We start from the raw sequence: 13,662 nt of genomic DNA, 5'->3' as shown, positions 1-13,662 counted from the left end.
GTGGAGGGTGACCCTGCACTGCTGGGGGGTGGGGGTGGTGGGAGACATGAGTGGGGGCCTGGTGGAGGGTGACCCTGCACTGCTGGGGTGTGTGGGTGGTGGGAGACATGAGTGGGGGCCTGGTGGAGGGTGACCCTGGTGGCTGGGGTGTGGGGGTGGTGGGAGACATGAGTGGGGGCCTGGTGGAGGGTGACCCTGGTGGCTGGGGGGTGGGGGTGGTGGGAGACATGAGTGGGGGCCTGGTGGAGGGTGACCCTGCACTGCTGGGGTGTGGGGGTGGTGGGAGACATGAGTGGGGGCCTGGTGGAGGGTGACCCTGGTGGCTGGGGTGTGGGGGTGGTGGGAGACATGAGTGGGGGCCTGGTGGAGGGTGACCCTGGTGGCTGGGGGGTGGGGGTGGTGGGAGACATGAGTGGGGGCCTGGTGGAGGGTGACCCTGCACTGCTGGGGGGTGGGGGTGGTGGGAGACATGAGTGGGGGCCTGGTGGAGGGTGCCCCTGGTGGCTGGGGGGTGGGGGTTGTGGGTGACATGAGTGGGGGCCTGGTGGAGGCTGCCCCTGGTGGCTGGGGGGTGGGGGTGGTGGGTGACATGAGTGGGGGCCTAGTGGAGGGTGCCCCTGGTGGCTGGGGTGTGGGGGTGGTGGGTGACATGAGTGGGGGCCTGGTGGAGGGTGCCCCTGGTGGCTGGGGGGTGGGGGTGGTGGGAGACATGAGTGGGGGCCTGGTGGAGGGTGACCCTGCACTGCTGGGGTTTGGGGGTGGTGGGAGACATGAGTGGGGGCCTGGTGGAGGGTGCCCCTGGTGGCTGGGGGGTGGGGGTGGTGGGAGACATGAGTGGGGGCCTGGTGGAGGGTGACCCTGCACTGCTGTGGTTTGGGGGTGGTGGGAGACATGAGTGGGGCCTGGTGGAGGGTGCCCCTGGTGGCTGGGGGGTGGGGGTGGTGGGTGACATGAGTGGGTGCCTGGTGGAGGCTGCCCCTGGTGGCTGGGGGGTGGGGGTGGTGGGTGACATGAGTGGGGGCCTGGTGGAGGGTGCCCCTGGTGGCTGGGGTGTGGGGGTGGTGGGTGACATGAGTGGGGGCCTGGTGGAGGGTGCCCCTGGTGGCTGGGGGGTGGGGGTGGTGGGAGACATGAGTGGGGGCCTGGTGGAGGGTGACCCTGCACTGCTGGGGTGTGGGGGTGGTGGGTGACATGAGTGGGGGCCTGGTGGAGGGTGCCCCTGGTGGCTGGGGTGTGGGGGTGGTGGGAGACATGAGTGGGGGCCTGGTGGAGGGTGACCCTGGTGGCTGGGGGGGTGGGGGTGGTGGGAGACATGAGTGGGGGCCTGGTGGAGGGTGCCCCTGGTGGCTGGGGGGTGGGGGTGGTGGGAGACATGAGTGGGGGCCTGGTGGAGGGTGCCCCTGGTGGCTGGGGGGTGGGGGTGGTGGGTGACATGAGTGGGGGCCTGGTGGAGGCTGCCCCTGGTGGCTGGGGGGTGGGGGTGGTGGGTGACATGAGTGGGGGCCTGGTGGAGGGTGCCCCTGGTGGCTGGGGTGTGGGGGTGGTGGGTGACATGAGTGGGGGCCTGGTGGAGGGTGCCCCTGGTGGCTGGGGGGTGGGGGTGGTGGGAGACATGAGTGGGGGCCTGGTGGAGGGTGACCCTGCACTGCTGGGGTGTGGGGGTGGTGGGTGACATGAGTGGGGGCCTGGTGGAGGGTGACCCTGGTGGCTGGGGTGTGGGGGTGGTGGGAGACATGAGTGGGGGCCTGGTGGAGGGTGACCCTGGTGGCTGGGGGGTGGTGGTGGTGGGAGACATGAGTGGGGGCCTGGTGGAGGGTGACCCTGCACTGCTGGGGTGTGGGGGTGGTGGGAGACATGAGTGGGGGCCTGGTGGAGGGTGCCCCTGGTGGCTGGGGGGTGGGGGTGGTGGGAGACATGAGTGGGGGCCTGGTGGAGGGTGACCATGGTGGCTGGGGGGTGGGGGTGGTGGGAGACATGAGTTGGACATGGGTGGGGGCCTGCTGGCAGGTGCCCCACAGTGCTGGGGGGTGGGGGTGGTGGGGGACATGAGTTGGACATGGGTGGGGGCCTGCTGGCAGGTGCCCCACAGTGCTGGGGGGTGGGGGTGCAAGGGGACATGAGTTGGTGTTCATTAGTTCAAGGAGACATGTGCCTTTGCTGGGGGGCATGCCCATGGTGGGTGGGCTGCCTGCGGGACATGACCAGGGATGCAGGGTAGTCCCCGGTGGTGTGGGCTGCCTGCAGGGGCCGTGGAGGGTGTACAGGGTACACCTGGGAGGACCCACACTGTCAAATCACATGTGGAACTTCCCGCGCACCCCTGAAATACACGCGCCCAGGCTATTCGCGTGTAGAACTTCCCGCGCACCCCTGAAATACACGCGCCCAGGCTATTCGCGTGTGGAACTTCTCGCGCACCCCTGAAATACACGCGCCCCCAGGCTATTCGCGTGTGGAACTTCCCGCGCACCCCTGAAATACACGCGCCCAGGCTATTCGCGTGTGGAACTTCTCGCGCACCCCTGAAATACACGCGCCCAGGCTATTCGCGTGTGGAACTTCCCGCGCACCCCTGAAATACACGCGCCCAGGCTATTCGCGTGTGGAACTTCCCGCGCACCCCTGAAATACACGCGCCCAGGCTATTCGCGTGTGGAACTTCACGCTCACCCCTGGAATACACGCGCCCCCAGGCTATTCGCGTGTGGAACTTCCCGCGCACCCCTGAAATACACGCGCCCAGGCTATTCGCGTGTGGAACTTCACGCGCACCCCTGGAATACACATAGCCCGCTCCCCCAGGCCCGATCACGTGAGGAACTTCACGCGAACCCCTGTAATACACGTAGCCCGCTACCCCAGGCCCGATCGCGTGAGGAACTTCACGCGAACCCCTGTAATACACGTAGCCCGCTCCCCCAGGCCCGATCGCGTGAGGAACTTCACGCGAACCCCTGTAATACACGTAGCCCGCTCCCCCAGACCCGATCGCGTGTGAAACTTCACGCGAACCCCTGAAATACACGTAGCCCGCTCCCCCAGGCCCGATCGCGTGAATAACTTCACGCGAACCCCTGTGATGCACGTACCCTGCTGAAATCGCGTGTTAGACTTCCCGCGCACCCCGGTATACACGCACATGTATTTTTTGTCAGCGGGTGTCCGTGTTTGTGGGTACCCCTTTGCACGTCATTTTTCCTGGAGGGCCACAGTATGGGACATTCATCATGGCAGTATATAGGTGCTATTTGTTGGCGCACCTTTTGGCGCACATTTCTTACAGCCGCAGAGACGCTACCGCCTGCTTTCTTGTGGCGGTCGTGTTTGTGCCTGTGCGCTGGTTTGAGCGTGCGCTTTTTTGCCCTATTCTATTCCATGAATACGTGTTGTAGGCGAGCGTGTGGGCGTTCCGCGCACTTGTGCCCTGTACTTCCCCCGTGACGCCCACGTTTTGGCAAGTTGTTCCCCATTCCGAGTGTTACGCCCGTGTTCCGCCTACTTTGTTGCGTGTGCCGCGCTATGTGCGAATTTCGCTGTGGCCTGTGCGATTTTCGCTGTGACCTGGCGCACGCTGTTAGATGGCCTGTGCGCCAACGTGCGCCGCGCACTTTTTTATCGCACCTCCGCTGGTTTTCTCGCGCACGGCCTTCCATGAATCGACGTGCGCTGCTTTCCGTGCGATTTTCGCAATTGCACTGCGATTTTCGCTATTCCACTGCGATTCGCACGTATTTGCCCACTTGCGCCGCGCTAATTATTCCATGAATCGGCCTCTGAGTCTTCAAGGCTATACAATACTTTTGAAGTCAGGCCCATGCCTCTGTTTGAATTGTCAAAACAAAATCATCACATTGTATGACTTTTTCTAGGGAACAGACACATTCCTTTCAATCAACGGTCTCTTTTATGTTATTTTTACTTGCAAAATCAAGAGTTAATTCTATGTCATATCTCTATGTATTGGCTGATTTCTGTAATAGCTGCTATTCCTCTACCAGGCCACCATTGCTATGACAACCTGTCTCCTCGGCAGTCGGGCGTCTCACTGGGCACTTCGAGGCTGTTCCACAAAACTCCATGCATGGGTGCCCCAGTCCGGGTCCGCGGACTATGAGCTTGTGCTGCAGGATTCATTGGCATAGCTAAATGCATTGCGGTCTACAGCAGTAGCGGAAGAAGTCTGTGAGAAACAACGCGTATTTGGAATATTTTGGGTACAGTGTGCCTTGAAGGAGATTGAAGGAGGTGCTTGGCTTTACTACAAAGACTGCACTTCTGCCTGAAGTGTGCATAAAGTGTGGAGCTAAGTGCAGAGCAGTATGCAGCAGTAGCAGCAGAAGACCGTGAGCAACAAAGCGTACTTGGAATATTTTGGGTGGAGTGTGCCTTTAAGGAGGCTGAAGGTGGTGCTTGGCTTTACTACATATAGACTCCACTTCTGCCTGAAGCACGTGCAAAGTGCGGAGCTGAATGCACAGCAGTCTTCTGTATGCAGGTCAGCAGGTTTGTGTGGAGTTGTGACACAGATTATAAAGAGGGTGAGTGTTAAACCAGCAAGTGTTTGACTGCCATAATGTATGATTTGCCCAGCAAATTGATATCCGACGGAAGACCTATGCATTCTCCTTCTGAGGTTTCTGGCCCCCTTAATGCTCTTAAATCTATGGACTCTCAGCAGACGCGGAGCCAGTGAACACTCCTGATTTAGATGCAATGTCTCCTGATGCATTTTTACATGAGATGGAAACTTTGCTTGCACTGGCACAGTCTGGCGTTCAGAAAACACTGAGGCTGAGCCTTTCTTACAACGGGGGCCGACTGACAGTATGCCCGCTATTTTATCCTGTTCTAATAGTGTTCCTTTAATGATGCAAGTGGCTCCCACACCTCTGTTTAGTTTATTTTGCTCTACTACGCAGAAAAGATGGGCTGACCCAAAAACAGGCACTCCCTCAGCTATGACACAACTACACATTTTAGACTTTTATCCCACCTCTTGTATGGGCATGGAAATACATGAATTGCCTCTACATCATGCTGAAGTTGGTAGTGTAGGCTATCAGACTAAAGTGGTGATTGCGGGCGCAGAGTGTAATTACATCACATATGACAGTATTTTGGTGATGGATCTGACACAAACGGTGCAAGAGGAAGTTTTTTGGAATACTCTAGATGTGGGGAGTTTATTAACCCCATCTGTGAGGATAAGGTGGTCGCTCAAAAACCCTTAAATGCTTTAAATGATCCACCCTCATTTTTGACTGACCATGTGTCACCCAGTAGTTCACCACGAGATCGTATTGATGGTGTTGCCCCCTTAGGAGCAAACTTAATTTTACACCCTATGCTAAGTGAATTGAGGGACTAGGCCGAATTAACATCCACTACAATTTCAGCCCTTCATTCAGTTTTAACTCCTTTATTTAATTCTACAATAATATCTAGTTTGAAATGCTATTGCATACGATTAAACTAAGTGAGATTAAGTTGAAGTTGGAAGGCGTGGAAGCATTATTACATTCTAACAATTTGCAGCATTTCAACCCAAATTAACCGCTAGAGCCAGTTTTGAGAAGAATCAAAAATCTGATATTACACAGCCTGTGTCTTCTAAAGAAGTGGCACTCCCTCCCTTGGATATTCGGGAGTTACGGCTTCAAGATTCAAGGAGTCCGCTCCTGCTACAGCGAAATGTAAATCAAAAAAACGGTAGGAAGGCCACTGCAGTGAAACAGAGTGGGAAAAACTGTGGGTGGACTTTGTCTTTTCCGGCCTCTTTAATACCATCAAAAATGTCTTGTAATGCCTGGAGTTACCAGTGAAAGTTTAAAGATCGTGCCTCCGGCAGGTGCGTTCAACAACGCAATAACTGAACAACCTAGTTCCTTAGGCTCGGCCATGATGGATATTAGATAACAAGTACGTTCTGGGATTTCAGTGATAGCTTTGGATCATTTAGAAGATTGTTGCTCTTTTTCAACAGGTGACTGCTCTGAAGTGAAGCCTAAGTGTGATGTGGCCTGAATTCTGGAACAAAGGGACTATTGTGGAAAAAGTGGCTGCACTCGATGAGACATTAAAAAGTTCAATAAATCTATGCCGGCACACAACTCCTGCACCTGTACATAATGAAGCTATGGCCGCTAGCCATACGTGGCTATTAGGACAGTTGGTAAAGGGGATTATATTTCTGCCCTCAGTCATCTGGCTGATCAGGAAAAAAGTTCAAGCTTCAAACGTGTAACCAATGAAGCATAGGGTGTTATTTACATTAGTTTGGAGGTCAGAATCTGGATCTTAACGTACCAAATATTAAGACACTAGATTCTTCAATTGGGAGGCATGAGAATTCTAAGACTATTATAGCCCTGGATAAAACCTACAATGCTTTCTTTCAACAGGCCATGCCTTATACATATCTCCTCAAAATGGTATTTGAAATGGAGATGAAATAAACTCTACCTCCCACATAAAATACTGTGTCTTTGACTACTAACCACCAAGGACATTGAGAGAGTAATTTTTGGAGACGGATCACGAATGGATCTGATAGAACTAACACTACGTTAAAGAAATTGTGGATGAATGTTACTAGATGAAGTGGAACCGCTAAGAGCTATGGATTATACTCTTTTTCCTCTTACAGCGAGTCCACTGCACAAAATGCAGAAGTCATCTTGGGACGGCCAACCATGGAAAGTTGGAGAGTTTCTAAAGATCACTTGTAAAAATACAACAAATCCTAAACATACTGTTCAGTTGGTAGACACTATGGTAGGAAAGAGAAATGTAGATGTCAATAATTGGAGATGGCTCCCTGGGAGTCTCTCTAACAATTTCAAGAGACTTGGAGATCATGGCACTGGTCTTTAGCCTGTCTGAAGATGGTGTACAAATGGGTGTGCTGATGTGGAATTCACGGGCACAATAGTTTTCTGAATAATAATGATGTGAAACAGCTCTTTTATGACAAATCAATTATAATGTTTCAGGAGACTTGGCTTATGAAGGCAGTCCATAGTGAGGGTTATATCTCAGTGCAACAGATGGGTCTCCCTAGTCAGAGAGGAAGATCTTTGGGGTGTCTGTTAATTGTAATGAAAAGCACTGTATCTGAAGCAGTGGAGATTATTTAAAATGCAAGATGTGGTGTGCTGGTGGTAAACGTTATGCTGAGAGGGAAAAATGAATGGAATCCTCTTTTTCTCCTCAACGTTTACTAAAACGCTGCAAACATGGAGTTGGATGCCTTTCTGGTGAAAGTATCGGAGGCCTGTGAACAAGTAGTTGGCTAATATGGCAGGGGTAAATTCAATATTAGCAGGTGACTTGAATTCTGAATGTGTAGTGAAATCTTGTGCTTGAGAAGGGAAGATGGCAAATCGGGGTAATGATATAATTCTACCTAAACTAGTGATCATAGGATTTGAGGGCTTCTTTTGATATTGCAATTGCTACCCCATGTCAAGGCACCCATATTGATCTCATTGTAAATATTGGAGGTCACAAAATTATTAAAATAATTGTTAATAAGAATTGTTTGGTGCCAAGGATGTGTGCCACAATGAATTCCAATTCTATTGAGGAAAAGTGTACATTGCTTTCTCCTTTGAATTTGCCAACTTTTTTGCAGGATTGTCTTCGAGACTCTTCTGCCCATGTTACTAACACAAATAGTCAGAGAAACATTTATTATAGGGAAATTCAAATCAGAAAGAGTGTACTCAGTCATAGATTAAGAATATTGTGACGTGCTGATCTTGTTGATGAAGATTACTTGCAGTTGGCTAAACACGCATACAAGAACTGGTTAAGGGCAGATATAGTTGCAGACAGAAAGAGGGCGAGCTGATGCCGAGAATGGTTACGGCCAATAGTTCTCAGAACATCTGGTCGTTGGTTAATGACAAATGTGCATCACAAGATAGCTTGCAAATAAAACAGTTTGTGAAGAAGCTTGGCCTCGCCGTGTTAAACATTTTTATGGACTCTCAACTACTACCTCCTTTGTCATAAAAGTAGAATGCCCATGGCCATTGGGAATTGAGGCCCAGCAGGTCGAAACACTGATAAAAAAGAGCCTCAAATTCAACATCTCCTGGCCCTAGTGGGTTGAGTAACAACATATTGAAGTCCATGCCTGAGCTGTGGAAGGATGTCCTATATATTCTTTTTAGAAACATTTAGGAGACCAAAATCTGTCCTCCTTCTTGGAATATAGCTATAGTAGTTCCTATTTATAAAACAGGAAACCCTGTAGATCCAGTTAGTTATCACACCATAACTTTGTTGGATCTGGACAACACCATCTTTGCAGCATTAATCCTACAAAAAGTGGAAGAATGGTAAATTCTATTCAATAGATTATCTGAATAGCAAAAAGAGTTGTGTAGGGCCATGACCACTCTCAAAAATGGCTACATAGTGAATTGTCTCCATGTGAAGACTGGTAGTGCTGTGGGGACTTGTATGTATATTGCAGGCATTGATTTCAAACAGGTTTTTGATACTGTCAATAGACATCACCATGGGAAAAGCTCAAGACCTGGTGCAGTCCTGAGAATTTACTTGTCATTCTCATAAGAATGTGTGAGAATACAATGATACAGGTAATACTGAATAAACAGGGGTGCTTGGCGGATACACTGGAGACCCATTGTGGCCTCCGTCAGGGTTGTACTTTGGCTCCCTACCTATTTAACCTTTACTTGTCAGATCTGGGACAATAGCATGGCATCTGTGCCTGTTAAAGTTGGTGATCTAGTGACAAGCTGGTTGTCGTACGCTGATGATGTCATCTTGATAGACAAAACACAGCTAGGACTTCACCGCTTGGTCAACACTGCAGTGGCAAATGCGTGCGACAATGACTTGATCATAAATAGTGGAAAAAACAACATTATCAGATTATTTTAATTCAAAAGAAAGCCATATGCCTTTATTTGGCGACTGGAAGTTTCTATTATTGCCTCTACAATTGAAATGAAGTATCTGGGTTTTAATATTGATTCGTACCACATGAAATTGACTTTGTTAACTGGCTTAAGAATAAGCATATTCAAGGTGCTGCTCAGCTCAAATAGATAGTGAATAGATATTTTCATTGTACCATCTCCCCTTTAATCCAATAGTATAAATTAAAGATTATTCCATATGTGTTGTTTGTCCAGGAGGTGAATTATCAACCGAGGGAGATACAATGGGATATTCTTGAATCAGTCATCTGGAAAAAAAAGCACTTAGCCTTCTCTCCTGTATTCCAATTGCAGCTTTACCATTTGAGCTTGGCTTAGCATTGCTAAGATCCATGGTACCATGTTATCAATGTACAGGGCTCTCCTGAATCCACCTAATGGGTCTCGACTGTGGATATTGGCACTAAGAGGCAGTTGAATCCTGTCAGTTGTTTTGGTGAATTTTCTAGAACCATTTTGCCAATTTCCAGCTTGACTTGACTTGACATTTTGATTGAAAATCCAATTAAAGCTAAAATAACCTAGTTTGAAAATGAATGGGTGCAAATGATTGTTAGTATGAGATCCTATGCACTGCACAATAGTCAAAATATCAGAATGAATTTTATACACACAGCAGAAATCGCATGCACCCGATCAGTTGGGACATTGTCTATTGTATGCCGTTTGTTCCAGGTGAAAGAGAGTGTTCAGAATAGAGAGCATGTAATAAGGGATTTATTGCATGGAACTATGCAAGGGTTAACCTGTTTAGTAGATTTGTGCATGATGTAACGTGGATCTCAAGCAAAGAATTTCGGGATAGGGTTATAAGTAGTTAAGAAACTTCTCTGATGATAGCCTTGATAAAAAAGCTTATCAGGTTTGGTCGTAATCAAAGAAAAATGAACATGATGGATAGTATAAGGACTTTAAATGAAATACTTCTTATGGATTGTTATTATATGAATATGTGGGAATATTATTGGTCTTTTCATTATTTAAATCTCTCTTCTTTTAAAGTGGTGGTCGCAATATGGTGATCTTTTATTGCGTGATGTATTAATGTTTAGAAGCGGATTACTTGTATGTTCTTTACCAGCCGGTCAAGTGGCACAGAGCCTGCGAACGCAGGTTCGAATCCCTGAATCCCGGCAGCGCCAAACTCAGCGTTTAATCCTTCCGAGGTCGATAAATGAGCACCACACACCGTGGGTAATAATAAGCAGCGCTCAGATACCTAAGGGTTCGTAGCGCTATATAAATGCCAAATTATTATTATTATTATTTAAATGTGATTAATTGTTATGAATTGTTATTATATTCTTTTCTTATTGTATTATGTAATGCTAACTTCATTTATCTAATAAATATAATAATACAAAACAAATATGTTGCTTACTACCTTTAGTTAAAACCTCTCATATTGTAGTGCTCTGGCTGGACAAATCTTGAGGCCTTGTTCTCCAGGAGAATCCTGAGAAATCATCTGATAAGAGATGCTAGAAGATGAGTTGGCTGGTTAAAATGCATCAAGATTCAGGAGGGCTGACTGGCTCTAGGGTCATGATTTTTGCACCCAAATACAGTTGATCAGAAGTCCATATGACTACTTAGGTCCTGCTATATTGAATTATGTGACTCAAAAACAGAGTCACAGAGCATGATGAAGCCCTCCACTCTGCTTTATTTCAATCTGCATATGACCCGTAGACATGAGCCTTGTCTTTCCTGGCTTAGGAAGATATATTCATGCTCTCTTCTTTTAAGCGCGAAATATAATATGCTTCCGATAAATGCAACAACTGCTAAATGTTCATGAGGCAATTGGTGTGTATTGTTATTGTAATCCTACTAGAGCTGGGGAACTACTACATTGTATGCTTTTTGGCTGCTGTATTATTTTTTGAGGGAGAAAATGATCATCGCTGTTCTCTGAATATGTTGTTTCAATGAATGCAGAAAAGCATTAATGTATTTACAGTTACTCATCAATGAGGTGGTTGCTTCTGAAAGATATTTGTGTGGTGCTTTTCAAATTAGAGTCACATTTCTTCTGATTTCTTGAGGATGTATTGTGGTGGGTAGTTTCTAAAAAAGTTTCTATTTAAGAATTATGAAACAATGTTTCTAAAAATGTTTCCATTAAATAATGAGGAAACCATGTATTGTTTTGAGTGAGAGCTCAAGTATGTCCTATACATGGTTCATAGCATGTTAAGTGTTTACTTATGTACCTGTTCAGTCCTGTTCAGGCCAAGTGATGTGGCTATGGCAAACATGGGCTCTTATGATAAGTACTTCGCCAACCCCTTGTTTTTTGCCACATTACTGACCCTCAATCAGGGAAAATATGTTTTTTGAGCCTCATTCCCCCACCTACCCTTACAGGCACACCCTTCTAAAAAATCTTTAATCTACAACTGTCACTAAATATATACAGACCCTCTTCATACATGTTCACGCCCTTGAAAAACATGCTGTAAAACTCTTTCATCCTATTTCGATCCCGAAGCCTGACTTTGCATGTATCACATGTAGCTGGATCACTGGCTGCTCAGGCACTTGTATCTTCTGTTCCTTCTATCTGTAAGATTATTTGCATCACTCTTCTATGTTTTATTTGTCACCCCAAGTGAGATGGGTATAGACAGACATTGGTGCTGAGCTCGCCATGTCTCGAGACACATGCTATACCTCACTGACCCCAAAGAGTCCAATCTGTGTCTGGCATTACTAGAGATGTATTTTGTGGAATATTTAGCCCATAGGACCCTAGATTTTTGGGCAATCCCCTCCATTTTTGAAAATTACTAGGGATGTGACCTAGCACGTCTGGTTTACTGCCCCTTTGGTGATGGGAGAAATCCTGAATTGCATACCCATCTTGCCATGGCATGACTGGCTCTAAAACGATGGTCTGCAGCATTGCCCAGAGCTTTGTCAATGTTTTTGATTCATTCCGAGGAGGCCAACCATCACTCTTCTGTGTTGCGTTTAACAGCAATAACTATCTGCTGCTTCTGAAGAGTATGAACGATCATTCTCCTCGTTTAGATACTTTCTCAAAAGTTATGTCAAATCAGTCACAATCCCTTCCTTCTCCTCAACTTCTTTACCAGTAAGCAATAGGATGCTCTAGGACTCAATTGTGTCCGCCATTCTATTCAGTACATGTATATGTGATGCATTTACAATTCCTGGTCACATTTTATTTTTCCTGCCAATGACACTCAAAGTGTCCCCGATATGGACAACAAAGAAGTGTTGATGTGTTCCTAGCCAATAACCTTCAATATTGCAAAGCGTGGCTCTAAGCAGTGGTACTGAAGAGTTGATCACCATATCAATATCTTAGATGATTCCTTCTGGTCCTGTCATGGGACTTTGACCCTCTCTGGTTACCTGGCTGAAGAAACTTATGGTTAACCATTTGCTTTTCGTGATGTCCCCAACCTAAGCCATATCCAAGTCCTGCTTTTGTCATCTCTGCATTCTTCTTAAAGTCTCTCTCCACCACATCACATCAGTTTAGTCACAGCTTTAATCTTCTCCGTGCTAGAGTTTTGTTATGTTCTTTACTTGGTTTGCACAGCCTATTTTATCAAAAGAGTTTGGGTTCTCCAAAATGCAGCAGCACGCCTAATCATGGGTGCTGGCAGATTTGGTCACTCATCACCAGCATACCATGTACTAGCTCTGGGTTCAGCAGCAAATATTCTTTAAATCATTATGTATTGTTCAAATAGTATCCGATTTTGTCAGATTCCCCTTTTTCTTGGAAAATGCTGCCATTATGTTCCCTCATGATCCCTGCATTACACCATTACCCTTAATCATCATGTCTGAGGAAAAGGAAGGGTAGGTTTGCCTTTTCTGTGATATCCCTTCAATTGTTCAACTTAACCCCACTCCCTATTTCCTCCATCATTAATCGTTCCACGTCCAGGGATTCATCCCACTTCATCCCGATTACCTACTTCTAAGTGCCCTGAGACCCTAAGGTTAATGTTGCACAACACATCTAAATGCAACAAAACAAATGTGATAAAAACAGAAACAACTATGCAGGACTTCACTAAATTAGAGGGTCGCCTTAGCCCCTCTACTGTTCCACTGTAAGCATTCAGCTTCAGGTATAGAGACTCATATTAAAATATAAAATATCTCTTGAGGCAATATGTGCAGCAAGTTTTAGGATTGAAAAATAACTTGGCAAACTCACTTGGTACGTTTCCTGAATTCTTGGGATTGAAAAACAAATTGTAAATATTCCTAGAGCTCTTCAGGTTGATGATAGAGTGAAATAAACCTTCAAAAGTAAATCTATAGACAGTGAAGTGGCTTCAGGTGTGTCCTACATGATGAAGGTCTTCTCACTGAAGCTGCTTGTAAAGCTAAGAAATGCAAGACTTTATGAGTACCTTATTCTGAATGTATATAATGCTTGATGGCTCCAAAATAGATCAATAGAGCTAGATTGGCTATGCAACCACTTGCCTCAGACATTGGTCAATGTTCCTATAACAAAGAATCAGAAATCTGCAAAATATTATTGAGAGTTTTACAATCGTGGATACTTGGTTTTGGCCACACATGTGGTCAAGTTAAATGCTAACACAGGCGCTAAGAAGGGAAAGCTTGCTGAGAAGGAGAACATTTGATTTGCATGGCAAATGGTAAAACGTGTTGCACACTTTGGCTACAG

This window comes from Ambystoma mexicanum, chromosome 5p (assembly GCF_040938575.1).
Source record: "Ambystoma mexicanum isolate Mex_15411 chromosome 5p, UKY_AmexF1_1, whole genome shotgun sequence".
Lineage (NCBI taxonomy): Eukaryota > Metazoa > Chordata > Amphibia > Caudata > Ambystomatidae > Ambystoma > Ambystoma mexicanum.
The sequence above is the reverse complement of the archived record's forward strand: the minus strand, read 5'-3'. Positions refer to the sequence as shown.